The following is a 27888-nucleotide window of genomic DNA, read 5'->3' as shown; positions in this document are numbered from 1 at the left end:
TATTGTCATTTTATTTCTTTTATTTTTCTTTAATTTTTCTTGATCTTTATTCATTCAATTTGTCTCCTCACTCTAGTCTCAGTGTAGTTCCAGACATCCTAACTGTCCGAATAGACGTCAGTCATCGGAACAGTAGAATGTACGGACTACCTAAAGTGAGGGTGTTATAATATATATATATATATACAATTTTAAATTTTAAATTCTTAATTCTATTTTTACCATTTCTTTTTTAATTTACAAGTTTTATTTTGAAAAATAATTTCAAGTTATTTTTTCTCTACAATTCCGTAATATTTGTATTATTTTAAGTGTCATGACCCAAAATTTTGTGTCACGACTGGCACATAATTTAAGTATTCTTAAATAATGCACTTCTTATCAGAGTACCTTGAATAAATATATTGTCACTTACTAACCCCAAAAAAATAGATAAAATCCAAATAAATAAAACACTGAATAAACAACATAAATATCCCATAAGTAAACTGCGGAGTCTCTACAGATTTCAAATAAAAACTTAAACTATCGCAATAAATTTTTTATTCAATAAAATCATACTCATGCTATCAAAATCATTAGTAAAACAATTACATAAAATATATAAAAAAAAATTATTCAAATAAATTTTATGGTACAATACACGAGGATGATGATACCCTACATCTGCAAAGACCAGATGGTAAGCGTGCTACCAGATATTAGATATTTTTCTCCTCTTTCACAGATATCAATGCATATAATACTAATGCAAACCATAAATTGCAATGATGCATGAATCAACAATGCAACCTAATACCGTGATAGTCCACACGGTGGGGCCAAATAACATATATAGATACTGGGCATAGGTACCAATTCAAAATAGAAAATCAATTTGTACAAATCAATCAAAATCAACAAAAAAATTTCAGATAGCAAATAATAACTGATAGTGCAATTTCAACAGTTTATTTCAATAATTTCAGAGAGTCAATAAGATCAAATTAATCTCAAATAAATTTAGTGTAACACATCAGTAAATTTTATAGTCCGATATCAATCAATATAAAGATATTAAAGGCCTGTTCCCAGAATCCTAATGGATCTAATGCAAAGATAATTGACAAAATCAATTATTTAATCAAAATCAGAATAAAATTCAATAATAAATAAAACTCTAGAAAATCACATGTAAAATAATTATTAAAATATTGATTTAAAATTTCATTTAATAACAAATTTAATGCTAAGAAATTTTAAAATGGACTAAAACGGTGTCATGTACTATAATTACCACTCACCTGAAACCTCCAAAATAATAGCTAGATTCAATAAAAGAGAAACAATTTTAGCTGACAGATTGAATATTCGAATCTCCTACATATTCAAAATATAGTAAAAATTTGATCAACTAAACTAATATGACAGACCCATTGAATATATTGAAAAAAAATTTAATATATACATTTTCAGTCGGATGAAACAAGGAAACATACTATATATATATATATGTGTGTGTGTGTGTGTGTGTGTGTGTGTGTGTGTGTGTGTGTGTGTGTGTGTCTCACAGTAATCATGATTAACCCAATTAAATATCAATGGTCAAAGAAAAAAAATTAATTTCTAGAGTAGTTGTAACAATTCAAGGAAAGAAAATAAAAATCAAATTCACCCATTATTGAACAAAGAAAGGGAATTTTTACCTTGAAAACAGAATCCAAGGTAGTGAATAGAGAAGTAAGAATTTAGGGATTCTCTGTGCACATCAGATTATAAATCGTAAAAAAATATATATATATATATATATATAACAATAAATGAAAGATAATAAAAATATATGTTGAGAGTATTTGGTAGAAAAAGAAGGTAATAAATAGGTTTTTATGAGATTACAGTTTAGCAGAAATAGATGATTAGAGTATATATATTTCAAGAGTTCTATTAGGTTTAAAATTGTGATAAGAGTTATTATTGAACTGGGTTGTTCAGATTACAAATATATATTTAATTTCAAAAATAATATATATATATATATATATATATATATATATATATATAATTAAATAAATAAGTAGGCCATCCAATAAAATATTCTTTTTTTTTTTATACTCAACTCAACTCAACTAAGCCTTTATCCCAAAAATTTGGGGTCGGTTATATGGATTCGCTTTCTCCACTCTAAATGATTTTGGATTAAATCCTCAGAAATGTGTAATGCTTCTAAGTCATATTGTACTAGTCTCTTCTAAGTCAATTTAGGTCTACCCCTTTTTTTCTTTCTATCATCTAACCTAATGTGCTCTACTTGTCTAACTAGAGCCTCTGTATGTCTACGCTTCACATGACCAAACCACCTTAATCTCCCTTCTCTCAACTTATCCTCAATTGGCACCACTCCTACCTTTTCTCTAATACTCTCATTACGGATTTATCTAGTCTAGTATGGCCACTCATCCACCTTAACATTCTCATCTCCGCAACTCTTATCTTAGACGCATATGACTCCTTTAGTGCCCAACACTCACTACCATATAACATAGCCGGTCGTATGGATGTATGATAAAATTTTCCTTTCAACTTATTAGGAATCTTGCGATCACATAAAACTTCCATGGCACGTCTCCACTTCAACCATCTGGCTTTAATCCTATGACTAACATCCTACTCACATCCCCCATCTACTTGAAGGACTGAGCCGAGATATTTAAAGTGATTACTTTGGGACAGTATGTAACACCCTAGGCAAATCCCACATCGGCAAAACACGGGAGAGATGCTGGGTTTATAAGTTGGAGGTTCGTAACCCCTAGTAACGCATTTTAAAACCATGAGGGCTTCGGCCCAGAGTGGACAATATCACTAGTGGGCCGGGCAATTACATTTGTGGTATCAGAGCCGCTCCGCGTGCAACGTTGAGCGATGGTGGGGCAAACCTCAGCAAGGACGCTGAGTTCCATAAGGGGGATGGATTGTAACACCCTAGGCAAATCCCACATCGGCAAAACACAGGAGAGATGCTGGGTTTATAAGTTGGAGGTTCGTAACCCCTAGTGACGCGTTTTAAAACCGTGAGGGCTTTGGCCCAGAGCGGACAATATCACTAGTGGGCTGAGCCATTACATTTAACGAACCACCAACTTATAAACCCAGCATCTCTCCCATGTTTTGCCGATGTGGGATTTGCCTAGGGTGTTACACAGTACCACTCCATCCAAACTAACTCCTTCCCTATCACCAGTTTGGCCTTCACTGAACTTGCAATGTAATGTTAACTTGTACTGTTTAAGGTTAATAAATGATCATTTCTAAGAGACAGTGGCTCTTGTTGGAAGTTATCATTTATTCCTTTTCATTGTTCTTATAGGAAATTTGTTGAGTTTGAAGGAAGAAAAAACTAAGAAATTTGAGAGAGATTTATGCTAGAATAAGTAGGAGAAAGAAAATCATAAATTCATCACTAAAATAGAGGATTTACATGTACAAATTCAAAGATTTTTTTCTTCCTTTTGTTCCTCATTTTCTTAACTCTGTCAAACTCCCTTTCTAGCTCTCTCAAATTTCCAGTAGCAACTCTCTTCCTTTTTATAGGGAAATTTTGCTTTCTTTTGTAAACTAATGCCATACTTGCACCATGCTTAGGTATGGCTCTTTTCTTTACTTGTGCACATAGAGTTTTACCAACTAAGTCTCATCAACTCCAACACTCCTCCTTGATAAGATTTTTGTTGGAGCTGTGAATTCAGTCAAGTCTTCAAGTATCTTCCATGTTCTGATTTGTTTGGTTGTCTTGGAGCTCATCTCTCCAAGTTTGGTGTTGTTGTTTTGCTTTGATGGAGCACTTTTCTCCATGTTTGTTGTTGGTGGAGCACATCTCTCCAGCTCTCACATGGAGCCTTTCTCTCTAACAATTCTTGGTTGATTTTGTGGTGCACTTTCTCACCATGATACTCATCTTCTTTCTGATGCACTTTCTCATTATTTTTTCCTTCTTTTGGGTGCTCTTACTCACCATTATTCTACTTTTCTGGTGCACTATTTCACCAGAACAGTTTCTTTCTTCAAAACAAAATTTCTTCTTCTTAGAACAACCTTCCTCCTATAGGCTATCATGGGCTTGCTTAATTGTGTAGCTATTGTCATCTCATTCTTGAGAAAAACAAACTCTAACAGGTGCCTCAAGATTAAAAAGCCCTGATACCATTTGTTAGGTTTGAAAGAAAAAAAAATTAAGAAATTTAAGAGAGATTTATGCTAGAACAAGTAGGAGAAAGAAAACCATAAATTCGTCACTAAAATAGAGGATTTACATATGCAAATTCAAAGTTTTTTCTTCCTTTTCTTCCTTATTTTCTTAACTTTGTCAAACTCCCTTTCCAGCTCTTTCAAATTATCTCTGCTCTCTCAAATTTCCAGCAGTAACTCTCTTCATTTTTATAGGGAAATGTTGCTTTCTTTTGTAAACCAATGCCATACTAACACCATACCTAGGTGTGGCTCTTTTATTTACTTGTACACATAGAGTTTTACCAACTAAGTCTCATCAACTCCAACAAAAGTGAAGATTTATCTACTTGATATTTCTCTATTTACACAGGAAAAAGCAGCATCTCAGCTATTACAATTATAGCCATTATTGCTCTAATTTCTATCTCTATTGTGCTATTTTACATGGGCTATTGTTTCCTAAGGAAAAGGGCAAGACGAAAGTCCGATACTCTACTGAAAGATGGTAAAGTAATAATTCAATTTCTTCTACCAATTATGGAATCATAATGTTCTTTATGGTTTTGTTTTTTCCTCATCCCAGAGAATTCACAAAACTCAATTAACATTTCCTTCTTTTTTATGTAAGTGGAAATGAAATTTCAACTGTGGAGTATCTGCAATTTGATCTGAGTATAATAGAAGCTACTATAAATAACTTCTCTTATGATAACAAGTTAGGTGAAGGTGGTTTTGGTGATGTTTACAAGGTGAGTAATTAGTTGTTTAATGATTGTAAATTTTATGAATTTTAAGTAGTTTGGAGAAGGGTCTAACAATTCATGGATGTAAATTCCCAGATCACACTTCCTAATGGGCAAGAAATAGCTATGAAGGGACAATCTATAAGCTCCGTGTAGGGAATTGAAAGAGAAAATCATGGAAGAGTTGAGAGAGAGCAAAAAATGTGGTGAAGGAAGGACATGTTTTTCTTTTTCCATTATAGAGACTAAATAAATTACAAAAGTCAAAAGTTTGCTAACCAAACCTCCATAATTTAAAGAAGTTTGTCTTTCAAACTTAAACTTCTCCACTCATTCTAAATTACCTCAACTAATATAAACTAATACAGATATGAGGGAGAAAACACATTAAAATAAAAACAAAATATCTTGAAGACAAAATAATTTCGTCACTAACACTTGTATTAGACAGAGAACACAGTACACTAGACAGTATGCTAGATACACTATCACAGATAGCATGCTAGATTTAACACTCCTCCTTAATGCTAGTGTTGCTATAAACACAAAGACATGATCTGAGGTATTCAAACCTCTGCTTCTACAATGCCTTAGTGAAAATATTTACTGTTTGCTCCTTTGTTACGCAGTGCTTTAACAAAACCTCACCTTCTCTTTTAGCTTCTCTAATGGCATGATACTTAATCTTAATGTGCTTAGTTCTGCCATGAAAAACTAGATTCTTCCCCATTGCTATTGTTGACTTGTTGTCACAAAGAATTTTTGTAGGATAAAGTTGCTAAAATCCTAAATCAATCATAACTTTTCTGAACCATATTACTTGATTAACAACTGCAGATGCAACCACATACTCTACTTCAGTAGTTGATTGTGCCACCAGGGATTGCTTCTTTGTTCCTAGCAAATAACTCTTGATCCAAGAGAAAAATAATAACTAGTGGTGGTCTTCATATCCTTAACTAAACCAGCCCAATCACTGTCAAAAAATCCAAGTAACTTGACTTTGACAGATCTTCTATAAAGAAAACCATGATCAATGGTGCCATGAATGTATCTTAACACTCTCTTGGCTGCCTCAAGATGAATCTAAGATGGAGCATTCATAAATTTTGACAAAATTCTTGTATCATACATGATGTCAAGTCTAGAAATTGAGAGATAGAGCAATGAACCAATCATGCTTCTATAAATTGATGCATCAGCTGGCTTAGAATCATCATTTTTTTGCAATTTTTCTCCATGGACAACAGGCGTGCTAACTGGTTTACATTTACTAAAATTGAACTTAATAAGAAGCTCCCAAGCATATTTTTTCTGAGAAACAAAGCATCATTGACTTGTTTGACAAATTTCCATGCCAAGAAAATAGTATATTTTTCTAAGATCATTCATTTCAAAAACTTACTGCAACTTCAATCTAAAATCTTCAATTAAATTCTGGTTGCTTCCAGTCACTAACAAATCATCCACATACAAGGAGACAATAAGAATTTCATTACTTTGATGTTTCACATACAAAGTAGCTTCATTTACACTTCTTTTGAAATCCAAGTTCAGCAAATAGCCATCAATTCTGGAATACCAGGCCCTTGGAGCCTATTTAAGGCCATAAAATGCCTTTTTCAACAAACACACATGATTTCTTCCATCATTGAAGCCTTCAGGCTACTCAACAAGGACTTGCTCCTTTAAAAAACCATTCAAGAAAGAAGATTTGACATCAAGTTGGAACACTTGCCACCCTTGACTAACTGATAATGCAAGAATTAATCTAATGGTGTCAAAACCTGCAACTAGAGAAAAAATTTCAGAGAAATCCACTCCTTGTTATTGAGCATATCCTTTCACAACTAATCTTACTTTATGCTTGCTGATGGTGCCATCTGAATTTAATTTCAATTTTCCTATCACTTGCTTGTCTGCTAGTCTAGGAACCAAAGTCCAAGTTTCATTCTTCATGATCATCTTCAACTCCTCCTCCATTGCAACTTTCCACTCAGAAATCTCCAAGGCTTCACTCACCTGAGCTAGTTCAACTAAAGCAATGTTGCATCTCTTATAAATTTCATCTAATAACCTGGTTCCTCTTGTTGCAAATTCATCAACAAAATCTTCATCAATTGTAGTTGGAACTACAGGATGTTGGATACCATATTTAAAAACAATTTACTGTTCTTGAAAATTAGTTTGTTGATTTTGAGCAAGTTCCATCTTACTCCAATCGCACTTATTTTCTTCATCAAATTTGATGCTTCTACTAATATACACCTGCTGAGTGATGGGATTCAGAACTCTATAGCCTTTTGACTCATTGTTATAGCCAACAAACACTCCCTTTTAAGCTCTTTGATCTAACTTGTTTTTCTTTGCTTCAGGAACAAAAGAATAGCATATGCTGCCAAACACTTTGAGGTGAGTAACTAAAGGTTTAACTCCAAACCAAGCTTCATATGGAGTCTTGCCATCCAATGCTTTAGTAGGCAACTTGTTTTGCAAGTATATTATAGTGTTTACTACCTCAACCCACAAAATCTTTGGCAACATTTTTCAAACAAGAGACACCTGGCCATTGCAACGCCCTCACCGTAGGTAGTCTGTATATTTTACTGTTCTGACAACTAATGTCTGTTTGGACAGTCAGGATGTCTGGAACTACACTTAAACTATAGTGAGGAGGCATAAATTAATGAAATAAATATTAAAAAAAATATATAGGAAAAATTTTGAGAAATAAAATAAAATTTAGAGAATTTATTAATTGGATAAAATAATAAAAATAACCCGATGAGCACCATAAAGGGCATTTTGGTCATTTCACCCATAGAGGTGAATTTTGACCTAAATGTCAAATTAAAATTAGGAAATAAAATAATTAACATAAATTAAATTTATGAATTTGAATTTAGAAAATGAGAAGAGAAAAGAAAAGAAAAGAAAGGAAAAGAAAAGAAAAAAAAAAGCTTATGGAAATTTTAAAATTTAAAGTACACAATAGAATATATATATATATATATATATATATATACACACCCATTAGAAGACAAAAGCCACCAACTCCATCTTCTTCTCCACTCTTTCTCTCTCTCTTCTTCTACATGGCTAGCACCCTTGTCCCCCATTTCCTCCATTGTTGTCAAGCTTCTAAGCTTGATTTCCCAAGCTTTCACACACCAAAACCCATAGCACCCTTCACAAAAAATACTCCCCACACCCTAAGGAAGCTATAGACACCCATTGGAAGCAAGACAATTGAAGTTAGGGAAGCTCAAGTAAGGTTAGTGCACTAATCCTTCTTCTTCTCTTTATTAAACATGAAAAGCATGTTTAGCCAAGCATAAATATTATGAAAACAAAAAGAAAATCTTGAGGAAAGAACCCTTGAATTTTTGGCAGCCATGGAACTTGAAGTTTGTTGCCTTTAAGTGATGAAAAATGGTTCCATGAGAATGTGTGATGAGTTGAAATGTTTGGGAGTTTGATTGTGTAGTGTTTGTATACATTTGAAACTTTGGAAACTAGGGTTTGTGTAAATGATTGAGAACCTTGTGTAAATGCATGAATTTGACCTACTTGAGATGAGATTGATGCTTATAGAAGTGCCATATATGCTTATTTGGAGTTTGGAAGAAGGAGGAGATTGAAATTGGGAGTGTGAATTTTCTGCAGGTTGTGTTGTTGTTGAATCCAATAGCTTTTTATTGCCATATCTCCCTTTGTGTTGCCCCAATTGGCATGAGGCCAATTGGAGGTGTTTTGGGACATCCAAACCTTCATTTTTTAAGGAGGAACCCTGCCTAAATTTTGTCAAAATCATAACCAATTCTCTGCCCAAACCTGGATGACCAAACACTGAAACCTAAAAAATGACCAAATGAATAGTACATGTTCATTTGGTCATAACTCTCTCTATATTGGTCCAAATGACCTAAAATTTACATCAATGGAAAGCTTAGACATAGGGATACACTTTTCATGAAGACCACTTAACCCAGTTTTGCCTTTAACTAAGTCAAATTGTTAACACAAGTTGGGTCACTAAAACTACCAACCCAGAAATTGTCTAAAATACTGTTCCTTTGCTGTGCTTGACTAGTTTTGGCAAAAATGCCATAACTTGGTCTCCAAAGCTGAAAATTAAGTGAAACTAGTGCTAAAAGTTTTATAAGACATAGCACAACAATTTTTATGTTTTGACCAAGCTCTAGAAACCATTGCATCCTAGGGAAAATATTAGCCAAAGTTAGGAATTAAAATCTGGAAAATGTTAAGTTGAACCCAAAATGCCATTTGATACCCGTGTGTTCATTTGGCCATAACTCCCACTAGGAAATTCTATTTGAGATGTGCCAATATAATTTGGAAACATGATACTTAGGGCTACAACATTGATTCAGACACCTTTACCAAATTCTAAGTGTAAAGACCCTAAAAAGAGGGACAAACATACTGCCCTGAAGATTGACTATTACCTTTATAGGATTAAGAGTCCAGGTAAATACATTGACTATAACTCACTATACCAAGCTTGAAAAATTATGAAATTGTACCTGGGAGTCCCTAAGACATAGAGGAACATATCTTGTGAAGGAACCTAAGTGTAAAAATGACCATAAAATGATCAAATGACTAGTCAAAGTTTATTGACCAGGAATTGTAAATTCTGAACAGCTTAGAGGCAAAGGGACCAGTTATGGTATTTTGATCACAACTTGAGTTCTACAACCCCAAATTCAGTGATTCAAAAACTGAAATTCAAGTTTAAACATATAGGAGCAATTTTTGTGAAGGAAGTGTGACCAAATAGACATTCTAACCTAGTCAAATTCCTAGATAAAGATAACACATCAAAATAAACCTAAAGAAAGGTTCATGGGAAGAATGCTATACATGGTGATTAAAATACTCATAAGGCTAATTAAATATTAAAAATGATTTGAATATGCAAATTGGGACTAATGTCCTATTAATATGAAAATAATGGTACCACTAAACAGTACCAGAAAATAGTAACAGTGAATAGTGCTAAAATAATTAAAAATGTTTAATTGCCCATAGTATACCTAGACTTATATGTATATAGTTGGATCGATTGGTATACCAATTAGGGACCACAGATAGCAGTACTGCTTACAGAGCAAATCATGAACTGACAATATATGTCTGATATGATTATTCTACAGGCTATATGCCTACCCATTGGCCATTGTGCCTAACTTTATTTCTGGCTTTACAAGCCTGACAGCGGGTCTTGTGCCCGACAGCTGGCCTCGTGCCTGACAGACGTATATTGGACAGACATATGGCTATCTAACCAGTATACACCCATGCATCCAGCTTTTATAATTTGCTATAGGTTTCTTGGGCACTGATAAAAATTAATTAAGACTTAAAATACAATAAGTAATCATAAAAGATTTCGATAATGTTAATTGTTTCCAAAGAGCAATAAAAATGTAAAAGACCCAGAAATCATGATTTACATATATTAATTCAATTGTTTAATTATTGTTATTATAAATTATGCACCACTAAGCATTATGCTTAGCGCGTTGGTTTTCCATCGAGTGGGTACTGAAGATCAACAGCCGCCATAGTAGTGTTCGGACAGAGTTCTGACCAGATTTGCCACCGACCAGAGTCACCTCACTAGTCTTTTGTATTTTGATAGGGCCTATGTATAGACTAGTATTTTGGTTCATTATGTCTAGTCATGATGTATTTCATTTTGGACTTGTAATTAAACTTGAGATTAAAATGAAAACTTGTTATTTATTATCTATGAATTTCTATATGAATGCAATAGATGATACTTCATTTTGAGATCTCATAAATAATTGTAAATGATATGATATAAGAGAATATGATATGGAAATGTGTGAAATGAATATGGACATGTTAACAGGTGATTAGTGGAATCTCGCCGGATGCTAATAAAATAGGGAATGCTCTGTCCGGGTTTCCACAGAAATAAGATATATATAAAAAAAAAAAATTTACACATAGAATACATGTTTTAAATGACATCATAAGTTTATAATAGATATGATAAAACAAGATGGGGTGATTCGGCACTAAATGTGGCACTCATCGCTCGCTGTACTATAGACGGGTGAGGGGCATCACAGCCATGTCCATAACTAACCTATTCTTCCTCTCACTCACACCATTTTATTGAGGTATGTAAGTGATAGTGAGCAGTGGTGAATGCTAGCCTTCTGCAAATACTCTTTGAATTGATTATTAGAATACTCAGTTCCATTGTCATACCTCAAGATCTTGATCAATGAACCAGATTGAGTCTTAGCAAAGGCTTTAAACTTCTGGAACATGCCAAAAACTTTAGATTTTAGCTTGAGAAAATAGACCCAACAATATCTACTATAGTTATCAATAAACAATAGAAAATATTTGCTCCCATTATAGGAAGATGTGTTCCTTGGTCCACACACATCAGTGTGAATCAATTCCACCTTGGTAGTGGCTCTCCAAGCTTGATCAACTAGAAATGAAGGCTAACTAAATTTTCCAAATTGACAGGCTTCACACACACCATAATCGTCAATCACATGTGGCATATTAGCAACTAAGCTTTTGCTTTCAAGTAACTTCAATGTTTTGAGATTGATGTGACCAAATCTCTTATGCCTCAAAGAAGTTTCAACATTATGAGTAAAACAAAATTCAATCTAAGTGTTTTTCTAATCCAAAGGAAAACTTCTACCACTCATTTTTACTGTAAATAACTTCACACCAGTAGGACTACTAACTTCACATGTTCTATCCTTAAAAACTAGTGTGTAGTTTTTATGAAGCAATTAACCAACTGATAGTAAATTTTGATTCAGGTTAGGAACATAAAGAACATAAAAAATTAGCTCAATACCTGAAAAAGTTTGCAACATAATAGGTCCTTTCCGTTTGACATCAATAAGTCTACCATCACTAATTTTTACTTTTGAAGAATAACCTCTATCCAAGCTCTTGAAACTCTTAAAGTTCGCTGACATGTGATGTGTACAACCACTGTCAACAAGCCAAACATCCTTAACTTCAATTGAAACATCACATTTGTGAATTTTAGTAGCAACAAGTACATATTTTAGAATTTTTAATAGCTTGGGCAGGCTTAGCATGCTATTGTTGTTGTTGATTCTGATTTACTGTGCAGACACTCTTAGTATGACCAAATTGTCTATAGATTTTACACTCAGCTCCAAGTCTAAACCAGTAATAGTTCTCTATGTGATTATTCTTCTGACAATGAGGACAAGGTGGAAAGTTATCAAATCTTTTCCCTTTCCTCTTATAGTTCTTCTTGTTCTTGTATTTCTTATCAGATTGCTTGTTCTTGGATCCTCCTTCATTTGATTTCAATTTTTGAGCTGCAACCAGTGCCTTCTCCCCTATAATTTCTTCTTATTTGCAAAGCCTTCCTCTGTTCAATAGCTTGCAGAGCATTGGAAAGCTCAGTCAAAGTGATTTGAGACATATCCCAAGTATCTTCAAGTGAAGAAATCTTAGCTTCAAATTTTTCAGGCAGAGTCACCATCACTTTCTCCATAATCCTCTTCTCTTCTAACTCTTCTCCCAACAACCTAATTTGATTCATAGTTTTCATCACCCTGTCAATGTAATCCTTCACCTTCTCAGTATCTTTTATCCTTAGCAACTCAAATTCTTTCCTCAAATTGAAGACTTGCATTTGATGGGTTTTATCAGACCCTTGAAACTCCACTTTCAGCATTTGTCAAGCTTCATAAGCAGTGTCACAAGCCATGATTCTTGTGAAAACTGAATATGATATGGCTGCATGGATTTAGGACATTGCTTTTGGAGCTTTAGCAACTTCATCTTCATGTTGCCTGATCTGATTTAGAGTTGGATTTTGATGTAATGGAGGTGTTGCTCAGTTTGCCTCTACATACTGTCATAATCCCAAACCTTTGAGATAGGCTCACATCTTCATAGCCCAAACATGGTAATTTTCACCATTAAAATGAGGAGGTGATAGAGTGGTGCTGCCAGAAGCCATTTGAGATGGGAAAAAACTTCAACAAAAAGAGTGATTAGTGGTTTATTTGGTGGTTTCTCACTGGTTTTCTCCCAAACTCTCTCACGGTCCCTCAAGATCATGGATGGTCTGATTGTGACACCCCTCACCCGACTACAGTGTAGCCAAGCAAGGCGTGCTACATTCGGTGCCGGAGTACCCTATCTTATCTTACTTACTTTTAAATAATTTTAAAATTCATTATCTTTTAATATCAATTATTTATGTAAGGAGAAACTGACGGAGTTTATCCTATTCTAATACCGTTTGGCGTATTTCACTATTCACCTGCTTGAAATTCAACAATATTTTCACATAAAAATCTTATCAATGCTAATCATAATTATCTCATCAATCATTCTCATAATTATCTCATATTTCAAATGTAACACCCCTCATCCGATTACAGTGTAGCCGAGCAAAGTGTGCTATATTAGGTGCCGGAGCACCCTATCTTAGCTTACTTTATTCCTTTAATTATTTTCAAGTTATTATCTTTTAATATCAATTATTTTTCGATGGAGAAACTAACGGAGTTTCCGCTATTTTATTAACATTTGACATATTTCACTATTTATTTGCTTGAAATTTTCAATAATATTTTAAAATAAAATCTCATCAATAATTCTCATAATCATCTCATCATTTCATGCATCATCATTTCTGATAGTGTCCATACATTTCGATTCTTATTCATTACCATGCATATTTCATATATAAAAAATTTCAAATTTCCATTAATTACATAATTTACAATTTACATAATACACAAATTAATTACAATTTTATAATTTATATTTCAACATGATAACTAATTGTAAATACATAAAATAACTTTTGTGAGCCCTATCTACATGCATTGCTGAGGAGGTGACAACTTGAACACTTCTGACACTTCTGCAAATCTGGACTCTAAAAATCTCAGTCAAAGTACCTGCGTGAGGAAACAAATCCATCGCGCTAAGCATTGCTGCTTAGTGGTGTAATAATATAACAAGAAAATAACATACAATAAAGAAAGAAATGGATCAAAATTGGGATACTCTGGAATTTGATCTAATTTCATATAATACTTCTAGTATTAACTATTCTTTGTTCTAATTTATTCCTCTTTAGAAGGCTCAATTCTTTCATAATAATTAAATTTTAATATCGTTCCAATTCATTTTAATTCTTTCTAGCATTTTATTAATCTTTTTCTTTGATGATTTTGAGCCTCATTTTATTGTAATCATTTTTGTTCTTTATCTTGATATTTAATTTCCTTGCTCCTTTAATAATCAATTCAATTACATTTATACTTTTCCATGCCCAAGTAACCTATACAAATTAACTGGATTGGATAAATGGGTAAACTAGCACTGGGTACCAGGTACCTCGGGCCGTCACACCATCGGTCACAATGTGTCTCCCGGTGTGCAGACAGAATGGCTAATAAGCCATACAAATAATAAGGCATAAAGCCAAGTATAACATCATAATCAGTATAACCATAGGCTATCATATCACAGAATGGCATGAAGCCATACGCAGTACTGCTATCAGAACCTTATTGGCATGCCAACCTATCCAAACCAATCACATTAGGCCTACTAGGGCATATTACAAAATCATTTCTCGAATATTTGTACTTTACATGTAGGGTTACTATTCATTTCATTAGTCAACTAAAATGTTGACTTTTTCATAGACAATAGGTATATTGGTTCAAATATCACCAACATACCACATTTTGCATTCTAAAGTTGTTGGCATTGGTTGTCAATTTCATTTCAAAGCTTAGTGTTAGTTATTCACAATTTTCAGATTTCAAGCACTAAGTTTATTGTTCCATTGGTCATTTGTACAGAAGGAATTTGGCAAATTTGTCTTCATGAAAGTTGTTCCTTATTATGTCTAGTTACATTTCATTTTTGAAATCACTCCATTTGGAGTTTTGTAGCTCAAGTTATGGCCTAAACACCATAATTGGCCGGATTGCAAAGTTTCCAGATTTCCTGGACAGAACCAATTCTACAGTGTTTTGTACACTAAATGTAGCTCAGTTTTTGAATATGTTATGATCAAAATTTGGGTTTGGTTTCTTCATGAAAGTTGTAGGTCTATGTCTCAGCTTTCTGCTGGTAAAATTTCAGGTCAAGTGGACCTTTCTACACTGAGTTATGACTAAATGAATAAACACTATTCATTTGGTCATTTTGTCCAGGCAGAATGCAAGTCACCCGGATTAGGACAATTTTTAGGTCAACTTGGTTTGGTTTTCTAGGCAGGGTTTCTTCACCAAAGTTGTGCCATTATGTGTCTAATTTCATGTCCAATTGGCCTTGCACCAATTGAACCTACACAACCCAAGTTATAGCTGCCCAAACATGCTAGACTCATATCCAGACCTGCAGGGCACTCAAGGCAGCACACCACTTTCAATTTCAAGGCCACAATTACTTCCAATTTAGGGTCAAACTTCATCAAATGGTCACTAATTAACTATTAGAACTCCAATTAACCATTCAAACACAATATCTCCAATTTTCATACTTACCCTAATTGATCAAATCTCATTCTCATGCAAACTCAAAAAAAAAAAAAAAATTCAACTCCATTCAACTCCAATTCATATGTATACATTAATTGACATTAATATACAAACTTAATTACAACTAAACCATCCAAACCCTAACCTTCTCTTGGCTGCCACAATTCATACATACTCCTACATGAGTGTTTTATTCAATTTCTTAATAATTTCTCATTCACTTTAACTTCCTAACATGGAATAAGAAGAGAGATGTAAGAGTTAGCACTAACCTTTTTGAAACCAAACTTGAGCTTGTTATTCTTCAAGATTCCTCCTAGAACCATAATAATCATAATCAATTATAACTTCACTTTCCCAAATTAAATATCCAATAAAAATTCAACAGCATTTTCCCTTAAATTGGACTAAACTCCTATCATAAATCTCAAATCCACAAACCATTAATACCCAATTTGGCAGCTTGTGCATTCAAATTTATATATAATGATCTAACCATCAGATAAATCTCAAATTTTAACCATATATTCAAGACATCCCTATACAATATCAGTAAAAATTTTAACATCAAAAAATTCTAGATCATGAGATATCAAAATATTCATTCAACCCTTCAAAATCTGAATTTTTACAGAAATCAGTCTTACTCAGACAGCTCATGCAAAATAATTTATATCTCATAAACCACAAGTCTAAAATTCACCAAATATTAACACAACAGCCTCAACATCCCAAATATCATTTGTACCAAATTTCATAATTTTATAAGCATTCTAACTATTTATTTTTCTCAAATTTTAGTAGCCAAAAATCAGAATTCAATCTGCAGACAGCCTGTGTTCAACAATATATTTCTCCAAATCCAACCGTTGAACAATCACCGAATTTTAACCATAACTTTCACACATACATACCTCAAACATATCCAAAAATCAACCGTAGCAGTTGAGCCAAACTCACCTGGACGAAAGAGAAACATGCTGCCCCTGCTGAACCTCTGTTTCTGCTACTGTTCATCTCCTTCTCCTTCTTCCTTTCTTTCTTTCTTGTCCCTTTCTCTCTCTTTCTCTCTTGATTCGGCTAATTTGGGGAAGATGAAATAGATTTCTTTGTTTTTATCTCATTTTTACTTCATTTTTATCCCTTTTATTTTTTTTGTCAAGTGGTGATTGGGTGGGAGTGTTTTGTGACATAAGCATGAGGTCAAAATTACAATTTTAATTTATTTTCTTTTCTTTTATTTTCTACTCAATTTCAATTTAATTTTTAGCAACATTTATTCATATTTTATGTCATAATAATTATTTACTTAACTGGACAAGTTGGCCAAAAATTATCTCTGAAGACGAAATGACCAAAATGCACTCCATTTGGTTTATTGAGCCAAAATCGTCTGTACCAATCGAAAAAATTTTCTAAGCCTTTTCTTAGCATTCTAAAGCCATAGAAACCTCAACGACTCTTCTATGGAGTCTCAAAAATTATTTTATGAATTTTCTCCTAGGTTTAGGGCTTCTAGTTGCGAAGACCGCAACTTCCCACTAGGTTACCCATCGCTAGGGCACCGGCTCATTTAACTTGATTGTATTTTATTTCTAAAATTTTTCATAAATTTTTATTATTATTATTTAAGTTATTTATGACTTCACTCTAGTCTAAATATTTTTCTAGACGTTCTAGCTGTCCGGACCGACACCAATCACCGGAACAGTAGAATGTACGGAATTGCTACAGTGAGGGTGTTACATCAAATCTCATCCATATATTTCAATTTCATAATCATTTCCATACATTTCCATTCATACTCAATTCATATGTAAAAATTTTCAAATTACATAAATTTACATGATTTATAAACTAATTACACAAGTTCATAATTTACATAATATGTAAAATACATAAAATAACTTGTATGGGCCCTATCTACATGCATTGCTGAGGAGGTAACAACCTTGAATACTTCAGATACTTCTGCAGATCAAAACTCCAAAATCTCTGTTTAATATTCGCTGGGCTTTACCTTCAGTACCTGCGCGAAGGAAACAATCCATCGCGCTAAGCATTGCTGCTTAGTGGTGCAATAATATAACAAAGAAAATAATATACAAAATACAGATGGAAATAAAACTTGGTTCAGATAATTTAGATCTAATTATGCTTTAATAAGGTTTCTAAAATTTAATATCCTTTCTTTTTTTTTTATCATCAGTCCAGTTCATTTCAATTCTTTCTAGCATTTTTATTAATCGTTTTTTTTTTTTTATGATTTTGAGCCTCATTTTATTGTAATCATTCTTGTTCTATATCTTGATATTTAATTTCCTTACTTCCTTTAATAATCAATTCAATTACATTTATACTTTTCCATGCCCAAGTAACCTATACAAATTGACCGGACTGGATAAACGGGTAAACTAGCACTGGGTACTAGGTACCTCAGGCCGTCACACCATCGGTCACAATGTGTCCGCGGTGTGCAGACAGAATGGCTAATAAGCCATAAAAGTAATAAGGCATAAAGCCAAATATAACATCATAATCAGTATAGCCATAGGCTATCATATCACAGAATGGCATGGAGCCATACATCATACGCAGTACTGCTATTAGAACCCTATTGGCATGCCAACCTATCCAAACCAATCACATTAGGCCTACTAGGGCATATTACAAAGTTATTTCTTGAATATTTATACTTAATATGTAAGGTTACTATTCATTTAGTTATTTAAGTCAAAATATTGACTTTCTCATATATAATAGTTATATAATTTTTAATCACATAGATTTACCACATTTTGGTTCCCAAAAGTGTTGGCATTAGTTGCCAATCCATACTTCTAACCAATGGAAAAAAAATCAAAAATTTTATTTTTGGGTGCTAGAGTTCATTGTTCCATTAGGCCATTCTACAGTGAGAATTTGGCCAAGTGTTCTTGATCAAAGTTATTTTTTATTGTGTCTAGTTATATTTCACTTTTTGATTCACCCCATTTGGAGTTTTCTAGCTCAAGTTATGGCTATTTCACCATAACTGGTCGGATTGCTTCTACCCAGAATTTCTGGGCACTTTTTGGTTCTGCCAGATTTTATAGTCCAACTTTGGCTACCAATTTCATTTAGTTAAGTCTCGAATTTGATTTTGTGTTCTGCATAAAAGTTGTTCTAAATTGCCTCAGCTCTCCATTGATATAAATTTCAGGTCAATTGGACCTTTCTACACTAAGTTATGACCAAATGAATAAATACTATTCATTTGGTCATTTTGCAGGGACAGCATATTGGTCACCCGGATTAGGTCAATTTTTAGGGCCACATAGTTTGGTTTTCTGGGACAGGTTCCTTCATCAACGTTATTGCATTTTGTGTTTAGTTTAACCTTCAATTGCCTTGCACCAATTGGAGTTAGCTAGCTTGACTTATAAACCCAAAAGCACACTGGACTCAAAGGGTCCGGAATGCACACTTAAGGCAGTCTAATTCTTTACATTAGTTAATGTCACCAATCACTCCATTTTCAAATTTTCTTTCCTTTTAACATCCTTCAAAAATATATTTTAAAGTCTAATCCTCTCAACTATGATTCTAAACTCATTCTTTAATTAAAATAAGTTAATAATTAACACACTTCTAATTCAATATAGAGCTTCTAGCTCATAATATCACATTTCTAGAGAAAATTCTAGCTCTTTAACATTTATGATAGACTAAAATCCCAAAACTCTATTTATCAACAAGTTCCAACTAATCTTTTACTTATGTCCTAGAAGTTACTATTCACTTAACCATTTCCATTCAAAGGTTGACTTTTTTATTTATAATAAATTTGTGGAGCCTAAGTTCACCAAAATACCACATTTTGCATTTTATTTTTGATGGCATTGATTGCCAAACTCAATTCCTAGCCTCCTAGGCTTTATTTCAAAATTTCAGAAATTGAGGTTTAAATTCACTGTTTCATTGTACCTTGTTACAGTAAAAATTTTACAAATCTGTCTTCATAAAAGTTGTTCCTTTATATGTCTTCTTTAATTTCATTTTTGAATCATGTCAATTGGGCTTTTAGAACTCAAGTTGTGGTCAAGTAATCATAACTGGTTCACTTCTTAATTCTAGTTCCTTGACTAGGTAGATTTTGTAATTGCACTTTACAAATTTTATTAAAAAAGTTGCAGTCACTTTTAGGTCTAGTGTTCTTCATAGGATTTGTTGCCCTATATCTTATGGTCACTCAAAATTTTGAATCACAATTTTTCTAATTTTGTAGAATTAGTTATAACCAAATCACTGGCCTGGACTCAGGTACCCTATGTCTTCAGGGTTCCAGTTCAGGTCAGTGAATGCAAGTGGATTTTTAAGATTCTTACATTCATAATTTGAAGAAGGTTTCTAAAATAAAGTTAGAGCCCTGTGTCTTAGGTTTCTGAAAAGGTATGGCTCATACTAAATGGAGTTTTCTAGTGGAAGATATGCTATAAACACTAATCCGGGGTCAGATGAAATTGGGTAAATTTCCAGGTTTGGATGTACTAAGTTCTTTTAAGCATTTGACCTAATTCCTTTGGGTTCTGAGTTTTGGTCAAAAGACCAATATTGTAGGCCTATGTCTTATAAAATTTTTACCATTGGTTTCATTGCATTTGGATTTTTATAGACCAAGTTACGGCCATTTTGCCAAAACTAGTCAGGTGGACTTTAGTCCAGGAAATTCTGGGCAGAATGGTTCTGGTCAGTTTGGTGAATTCACTTAGGCCAGCAATTTCATTTGGTTAGAGACATTTATGGGCTTGGTGTTCTCAATGAAAGTTGTAGTCCTATGTCTAATCTTTCCAATGACACAAAACTCAGGTCATTTGGACCTGTCTAGAGAAAGTTATGGCCAAATGAATCATTTGGTTAATTTTCTGGGTTGAGTGTTTGGATTTCCGGATTGGGACAGTAAATTGGTCAAGATTTATACAGAATTTAGGCATGGTTTCTTCATGAAAAATGGGGTATTTTGAGTCTAGTTTCACCGTCAATTAGCCTCATACCAATTGGAGTCACACAATTTCAGTTATAGCTCAAACAAGGCACTGGACTCATAGGTCCGAATTTCCTGCAAAGAACATGCGCTCCCTATATTCATTCCTCCTTACTCCCAAACTATAATTTGTCATTCATATCAGTTCTAAATCTCATCAATCAGTCTCAATTTGATCAATTTCAAACAATTTTATAAAATCCTCAAATAGTTAGGTCAAAACCCTAACTCAAGGTTTCAAGATCAAGCGTACTCATTCCATACAACTTTTAATACATAACAACTCATTAAACATCATCACATACTAGTTTACATCCATAAAAAGCATCAAACTCCAATTAACCCATGGCTGCTGAAATTTAAAGTCCTATGTATCCAAGGTTTTCTTTTCACTTTCATAAAAATTTTGACTTAGTTTGATTGTTAATAACTATAAAAGAAATGAGGAAAGTCTTATAGTGCAATAACCTCTTTTGATCAACTTATTGAACTTGTGAAAACTCCAAAATTTCTCCTCTCTGTGGCTGCCTAGAGCTTCCTTAGGGTGTGTGGATGAGTTTTAGTGAAGGTGACTTAGGTTTCTGGGGTGAGAAAAGCATGGAAATTGAAGCTTTTAAGAACAAAAAATGGAGGAGCATGGGTGATAAGGGAATTCGGCCATGAAGAGAAATAAGGAAGAAAGAGCAAAATTTTGGTTAATTAAATCCCTTTTTTAACTTTTATAATCAGGCTTGTTGCTTTATGATTGGCTTAGAGGTTTTTAATGACTTTAATAAATCAAATTTACCTTCATTACTTTTCTACTCATTTTTTAATTAAATTTTTAGCAATATTTATTCACATTTTATGTCATAATAATTATTTACTTAAATGGACAAGTTGGTCAAAAATCATCTCTGAAGACGAAATGACCAAAATGCCCTCCGTTTGGCTTATTGAGCCAAAATCGTCTATACCGATCAAAAAGTTTTTCTAAGCTTTTTCTTGGCATTCTAATGCCATAAAAACCTCAATGACTCTTCTCTGGAGTCCCAAAAATTATTTCATGAATTTTCTCCTGGTTTTAGGGCTCCTAGCTGTGAAGACCGCAACTTCCCACTGGGTTACCCATCGCTAGGGCAACGGCTCATTTAACTTGGTTGTATTTTATTTCTAAAATTTTTCCTAAATTTTTCTTACCATTATTTGAGTTATTTACGACTCCTCACTCTAGTTTACATATAGTTCCAGTCATTCTAGCTGTCCGGACAGATATTGGTTACCGAAACAGTAGAATGTACGGGCTAGCTAAAGTGAGGGTGTTACACTGATACCACTTGTAGGGAATTGAAAGAGAAAATCATGGAAGAATTGAGAGAGAGTAGAAAAAGTGGTGAAGGAAGGACATGTTCTTCTTTTTCCATTTGCGGAGACTAAATACATTACAAAAGTCAAAAGTTTGCTAACCCAACCTCCATAATTTAAGGAATTTTGTCTCTCAAACTTAAGCTTCTCCACTCATTCTAAACTACTCCAACTAATATAAATTAATATAGATATGAGGGAGAAAATACATTAAAATAAAAACCAAATATCTTTAAGACAAAATAATTTAGTCACTAACACTTGCATTAGACAGAGAACACAGTATACTAGATAGTATGTTGGATACACTGTCACAGATAGCATACTGGATTTAATACTCCGGACAAGGGGTAGTGGAATTTAAAAGTGAGGTGTTATTATTAGCCAAGCTTCAACACAAAAATCTTGTGAAGTTGATTGGATTCTATTTGGAAGGAGAAGAAAGGATTCTTGTCTATGAATTTGTTCCCAACAAAAGCCTTGACTACTTTCTTTTCAGTAAGGATCTTCTTAACATATTTTGTAACGCCCTCACTTTAGGTAGTCCGTACATTCTACTGTTCCGATGACTAATGTCTGTTCGGACAGCCAAGATATCTGGAACTACACTCAAACTAGAGTGAAGAGGTATAAATTGATTGAATGAAGACCAAGAAAAATTAAGGAAAAATAAAAGAAATGAATTGCAAATGAGTTAAATAAGCCGGAGTCACAATGATGGGTGACTGTACTGGGAAGCGACTGTGAAGATATTTGCTGACCCCAGACTCATGAGGAACCCCATGAAATAAATATTTTGGATTAAATGGAAGGTTTTATGAGGTATAAATGACATTAAAAATGTCAAAAAAAATTTAAGAAAATTAAGTGAATCGGTACAGATAAGTATAACCCGATAAGCACAATGAATGGTATTTTGGTCATTTCAACCTCAGAGTTGAATTTTGACCTAAATGTCAATTAAAATGAGAGAGATTTAAAACACAAAAAATAAATTAAAAACATGAAAAATGTAATGGAAAAATGGAAAAGAAAAGAAAAGAAAAGAAAAAGAAATAAATTTTGAAGTAAGCATTACATCATGCTCATCTCATGCTAACCTAAGCATGATGCTAAAATGATTTCATAAAAAATTAAATCTAATTTATCATAGGACAAATATAACATAAGAGGAAAAACTTCATTTAATCAAGAGTCTTCTTCTTCCCTCTTTCATCTTGTTGGCTGAACCACTCCATGAAAGCTCTTCCTCCATTTCTTTCATCTCAAGCTTAATTTTCTTATCTTCGTCTCTATATTTTCTCAAAACCCAAACACAAAAATTTGCTAATTGATCTTGGTGAAGATATTGGGAGCAAAAAGAAGTGGAAATAGTGAAGGTTTAGCTAGCTTGGGAATCTCACAAAAGAGGTTAGTGCACTAAACACATTTCTTTCCTTCTCTAAGTATGATTAGTATGGAAAATTGAAGTAAATTTCCATGAAATCAAAATGAATACCATGAGTAGGGGAAGCCCTAATTTCAGCAGCTTTGGAAAGTGTGATGAATTGATAGTTTTGATGGTTTTGAGTTGGTTAGTGATGTTGATTGATGAACTTATATGCATTAGAAGTTGAATTGCCTTGAGAATGCTTGAGATTGAAACTTTGAGTTAGGGTTTTAACCTAACTTTGGGACTTTAGTGTTATTACTTGAAATTGGTGTTGTTGAGATTATTTTTTGCCTATTAGAAGTGCCATGTATGGCAATTGAAGTATGGGAGTTGAAGGAAATTGAAAATTGGGAGTGTGTTTTCATGTAGGATTTCTGGACTAATGAGTCCATCATCTTTAGACAACCATAACTTGAATTGTGTTGCTTCAATTGGTATAAGGCCAATTGAAGATGAAACTAGGGTCAAAATTCCTCATTTTTCATGAAGAAACGATGCTCAAAAACTGTCTCCAAATTGACCTAAAAACTGCTTGAATTCTGCTGACCATATCCTAAACCCAGAAAAATGACCACATGTTCATTTGGCCATAACTTTCTCTAGAAAGGTCAGAATGACCTGATTTTTATACCATTGGAAAGTTTAAACATAGGTGCACAACTTTAATGAAGAACACAGAACCCAGAATTGCCTTTAACCAAATTAAATTGCTAGCACAAATTAGGTCAATAAAACTGTCCAGAACTAAACTGCCCAGAAATTCTGAACTTAGGCATACCCGACCAGTTTTGGAAAAAAGCCCATAACTTGGTCTACAAAATTTCAAATGCAATGAAACTAGATCCAAAATTTTTATAAGACATAGGTCTACAATAGTAGTGTTTTGACCAGAACCCAGAACCCAAGGGAACTAAGCCAAATTGCTAGAACAATTTAGCACATCAAAACTTGGAATTTGACTAAACTACCATTTGACCCCAGAACAGTGTTTATATCATATCTCCCACTAGGAAATCCCAAATGGGATGATCCAAACTGTTCTAGAAACCTAAGATATAGGGCTATAACTTTGATTTAGAAACTTTGCTCAGATTTTGAGTGTAAGAACACTGAGATGGGAGACAAATCCACTGACCTGAACTTGGAATCCTGAAGGCACAGGGTACCTGAGTCCAGGCTAGATAATTTGCTATAATTAATTCTATAAAACTTGAAAAATTGTAATTCTGAAATCCAGGTGATCATGAGACATAGGTTAACAACTTTAATGAAGAACATTAGGCCTAAAAGTGGATGTAACATGTCCAAATAATTAGGGAAAGATTGACTCCAGAATCTGCCTGGTTCTGGAACTAGAGTGAGTTAAGGAATCAGTTATGGTAATTTAACCATAACTTGAGTTCCAAAACTTCAAATGACATGAATCAGAAAGGAAAATAAAGACAAGACATAGAGGAACAACTTCCATGAAGGAAGTGTGGCCAAACAGTGGCCACATCTTGACCAATTTGTTAGGTGAACTTAAGACATCAAATCTGGACCTTAAGAAATGTTCATAAAATGACTTGTTATATGATACAAAGCTAATCAAAATGAATTGTTAAACATAAAGGTGACATGAATATGCATGTGAGACTTATATTTCCCATCATAATTAACATGACAATGTTATTAAATACAACTAGCACATAATATGAAACTATAAATACTTAATAATATTAATTTGCTCAAAGTGTACCTAAACTTATTTATATAGCATGGATCGATTGGTATACCAATTAGGGAATACAGATTGCAGTACTGCCCACAGGAATAATCATTGATAGACAATATATGTCTAAGATGGTTATTCTACTGGCTTTATGCCTGCCCGTTGGCCATTGTGCCTGATTTTATTTTTGGCTTTATGCCTGCCCACTGGCCTTGTGCTTGACATGACAGATGTATATATGTTAGACATACGGATGTTTAACTAGTATACTCCCGTGTATTCAGTCTTTATAGTTTGTTATAGGTTACTTGGGCACAGATATGAGTAATAATTCTTAAATTTAAATAATTACATAAAGAGATCATAGATATGAGCAATAAGATTGAAAATAACATAAATGAACAATGAAGATCTTAATAACTTACTTGCTCCCAAGATTTCATAAAATATGTAAATGACTTAGAAATTTATGAAATTACATATAGAATAATTATTTTAATTGTTTAGTTATTTTTCCTTTATTTTATACACCACTAAACGTTATGCTTAACGCGTTGGTTTTTCTATCGCGTAGGTATTGAAGAGCAACAACAGCATCAGCAGCATCAGCAGCAGTAGTGCCTAGACAGGATTTTGACCAGATCTACTACAGTGTAGGTTGTCACCTCAACAGTCCATTTTGGTAGGGCTCATGTATATTTAGATTTTGCATTTTGGTTATTGTATATAAGTAAACGATGTAAATCATTTTGAGTTTTAAATAAATTGTAAATTGTTGTATATGAATTTTATATGAATGGATGAATGAAACTTATATTTTCTTGAAATTGTATGAGCAGAAATATTATGATATGACATATAAAAATATGAGATAGATATGAAATTGTTTTAACAGGTAAATAGTTTACACCCGCCAAACACTAATAAAACAGAGAAGACTTCGTCTGGGTCTCTACAAAAATAAGATATGAAAAAAAAAAATTTCTACACTGTAGACGGGGTGAGGGATGTTATAAATTTCCTTCAAGATCTTCAAAACATATTATTATGTGTATTGAATCTAACATTCAGGTTTGACTTAAATGTTTAATTTCATGGATATGTAGACCCTGAAAAGTAGGGACAACTGGATTGGGAAAGATGTTACAAAATCATAGGAGGAATTGCTAGAGAGTTTCTTTATCTTCATGAGGATTCTCGATTTAGAATTATACATTGCGACCTTAAAGCTTGTAATGTTTTGTTAGATTAAGATTGAACCCAAAAATATCTGACTTTGGTATGGCCAGAATTTTTATTTGGAGCTGATCAAAGAGACAGAAATACAAGCAGAGTTGTTGGGACGTTTAGCAAGTTAATTTACAACTTTTCTTGTTTGCTCTGCTTACTCTAGATTTATTAATTCTACAAAAACATTAATAGAGTGAGAAGAAAGCATCATATTCATGCTCTTATCAATTCCATTACAGAAAATTCAAGGTTAGCTTCTTCATATCAGCATATATGCTCTAGTGTGTTTTAATTAATTATTTGATATGCTCTGTTCAGCAAAATATTTACAAGCATCACTTAGGTTATTTTTGTAATTATTGCAAGGTTCATCAAAGAAATTTTGTTGTCCTTGTACCAACGTCGCTCTGTCTGTGTTGTCTTTAATGGATATGCGTCTCCTGAATATGCAATGCGTGGACAATTCTCAGTCAAGTCAGACATGTACAGCTTTGGTGTCTTAGTTCTCGAAATTTTAAGTGGAAAGAAGAATAGTTCTTTCTATCAAATAGATGGTGCTGACGACCATGAAAGCTATGTGAGTATATGAGGTTTCCCCCTTTCTCATAATCAAGTGAAATTAGATTAAACAGAAGCCTAAAGTAAAGCTAGCTGCAACTACATGGACATAATTACTTGAACTTTTGCAGGTATGGAAACACTGGAGAAATGGGACACCTTTGGAATTGTTGGATCCAGTTTTGATAGATTCATATTCAAGATATGAAGCCTTAAGATGCATCCAAATAGGGTTGTTATGCGTTCAGGAAGATCCAGCTGACAGACCAACGATGGGAAAAGTTGTTCTGATGCTCAACAGCTATTCTGTTACTCTTCCAGTGCCTCAACGGTCAGCATTTGTTCTCAACAGCAGATCAGGGCAGAGCTTCACATTGATGGCAGTGGAGTCAGATCAATCTACTAGCAAATCACTACAATGGTCTGTTGATGAAGCATCAATCACTGAAGTATATCCTCGATAGTAACAAGATGAGAATTCTCGAAAAATAAACTAATGGAATGTCACTCTATAGTTGCAGAATGCCATCATTATATCTCTGTATCCTTCTTCTGAAAACATAGGACATGTTTTCTGAATAATAGAGGATCTCTAAGCTAGGTGATCAAGTTTCAAGAATCTTCCTACTATAGCAAAGCCCGTTAACTATAGTGCATTTACATATCCATCAAAGCAATTGTATTTATATTAAAAATTAAAATCTAAATTTATCTTAAAACAATTTACATCTAATTTGAACATAGATAAAAAGAGAGTGATCGAAAGAGGAATTATTGGATATGATCTATTTTAGGAATTATTGGGTGCACTCAAATTATTGATTCTTTTTCTTTCCCATTTTTTATCTACTAAAATTGTTGCTAAACCAGTTGCTGCAGTTTGAATGGTTACATTTAATATATTTTAATTATAAAAAATTCAAATAATAAAATATTTTTTTAATAATATGTAGAATAATATTTTTAAAAATATTGTTTTTAATTTCAAAATTCAATACCATATGGACTTATTGAACTGAAGTAGATAAGTATATATATATATATATATATATATATAT

At 33.3% G+C, this 27888-nt stretch overlaps 1 pseudogene; it reads left to right on the top strand.

The window, feature by feature from the left end:
• The first annotated feature begins 4650 nt into the window (after positions 1–4650).
• LOC131170695 (cysteine-rich receptor-like protein kinase 10) lies at positions 4651–27294 on the top strand (annotated as a pseudogene).
• The last annotated feature ends 594 nt before the right edge of the window (positions 27295–27888 follow it).

This window comes from Hevea brasiliensis, chromosome 11, assembly GCF_030052815.1.
Source record: "Hevea brasiliensis isolate MT/VB/25A 57/8 chromosome 11, ASM3005281v1, whole genome shotgun sequence".
In the NCBI taxonomy this organism is placed as follows: Eukaryota; Viridiplantae; Streptophyta; class Magnoliopsida; order Malpighiales; family Euphorbiaceae; genus Hevea; species Hevea brasiliensis.
This window is presented reverse-complemented; position numbering and strand designations above follow the sequence as displayed.